Raw genomic sequence first — 2,204 nt, forward strand, 5'->3', positions numbered from 1 at the left:
ATAATATATTAAAAAACTTTAAAAAAATATATATTTTTGTAATAACTTTTAGAGGAGTGCTACACATACAAGTTATTTGGTTTACAAGTCATACAAGTTGAGAGAAACTTAACAAAAAGCACGCTGACCCATATACGATTTTCATGGCGTGCTTCGCGTTCCTCCTTCTTCTCCTCCTCTTCCTTCTTCTTCTCCTTCTTCTTCTCCTACTCTTCTTCTTCTTCCTCCATGAAAACGAGTTTCTTGCTAAATTTGATCTCCTTCGTGCGTTCTCTCTTTGCCTATTCATTCGTTGTTTTATCTGCGTTTATCACTGGTATTCTTGTTTCGTTTTTTTTTTTCGATTTTCATGGTTTCTGAAATCAAGCTTTGAAATCGTTTTGAAGATAATGGAACTTCAGAAATACACCCAAACGATTACAGAAATACACCCAAATAATTACAGAAATACACCCAAAGGATTACAGAAATACACCCAAACGGTTACAGGAATCACCCAAACGATTATAGAAATACACCCAAAAGATAACAGAAATACACCCAAAGGAAATAAGAAATACACCCAAAATTCGTTGAAGTACACCTTATGCATAATTCAGAACTATTTCTCTTTCTCCTTCTCATCTTCTGCTGCTTCTTCTTCTTCAATAACGATTTTAGAGCTTGATGTCAAAAAAAATGGAAATCGAGAATAACGAAGAAAGAAAACAGAGAGAAAAGCACGTAAATGAAGAAGGAGAAAGAGAAGGCAAGAAACGAAAGAAAAGAAGAAGAAGAAGAGGAAGAGGAAGAAGAACGTGTAGCAAGAAGAAGAAGAATGTGCAGAAGATGAGGAGGAAGAAGATGAAAAACGTGCGATCAAGAAGAACGAAGAGAAACACGACGATGAAGATGAAACACTTCAAAAACGAAGAAAAAGAAGAAGAAAAGGCACGGAACAAGGAGAATAAGGAGAAGAAAAAGAGGAGGCATGGAGAAAGAAAAAAAAGAAGAAATAAATGACTTGTACGAAAAAATACTTGTATTTGGAGAATTTCTCTAACTTTTATAAAACTTTTGCCTTTATGACATGCTTCACCTGTATTCTTTCGACAGAAGGTAGTAAAGTAAAACCCTAAAAAATATGCAAAACATGAAAAATTGTGGAAGTAGTTATTATCTCTCCTTAATTATTAGTATGTAGTATATGCACACGTTTTATAGCTCTATTATATTGAAGAAGAATAATGATATAATAAAGAATAAAATTAAAATAATGAACACATGCATAATGCATGAATTTCATAACAAATTTGTATCTTCTAAAATGAGTCATTTTATCATTGATGAATTCACTCATTCATAAGAAATTAATAATCACATAAAGCTCTTCTAAAACCACAACCCTAAAATTTATTTGACTCATTATTGTAATCTATATAACCTCATGTCAACAAAAGAATAGCATACACCAAAATGTATAGAGTAGATAGGTTATTATCATAAAGAACAAATGCTATTATATAAAACATGTTTATCATATAATATAATATAAGAAATAATAAGGATATAGATAAAAAATACTCTATGTAGAGCTCCCTTCACCCCAATACAAAAAAGATTAAAATAATCATTATCTCCAAATTCATGCAGACCCGTAATCTTTGCCAATGTTTATCTTTTAATGCAAAGTTATAGGTTTTCATGAATTAGCAGGTAAGATCACCATCACTTCTTTTTAGACTTGGAGTAAGAGAGCTCCAATTTAAGTTTGATATCCAAACATTTTTATTTATCTAAACTAAAATAAATTAGCAACATAGTTGTGTATTAATTTCTTAAATAAGAGAATTATAGGTTAAAATAAAGGGGAGAAATTTTTGGAGGTAAAGAAAGGGTTTGTTTGATTATTATTATTGTATGTAGTACTAGGGGATTGGACCTTAGGTTTAATACCCAAAATCCCAAAGATTATATTGTGTATTTCTTAATTAAGAGAAGATGTATAGAGAAAGGATTTGTGTGTTGATGGTTATTATTAGGAGCTTAAAATGGGTTTATATAGGCCAAGATCAAGGATTGTTGTATAATGTGAGCCATTAAATTTGAGGATCGAATAATATTTGATAGAAAATCTACAAAGCAGGATTCTAGAGCTTGAGGATTGGTTAGAACTGTATAAAATATTTTAAAATACTAAATATATTTATTTTTTACTATATTTA

The sequence above is a fragment of the Arachis ipaensis genome, chromosome B02 (genome assembly GCF_000816755.2).
Source record: "Arachis ipaensis cultivar K30076 chromosome B02, Araip1.1, whole genome shotgun sequence".
In the NCBI taxonomy this organism is placed as follows: domain Eukaryota; kingdom Viridiplantae; phylum Streptophyta; class Magnoliopsida; order Fabales; family Fabaceae; genus Arachis; species Arachis ipaensis.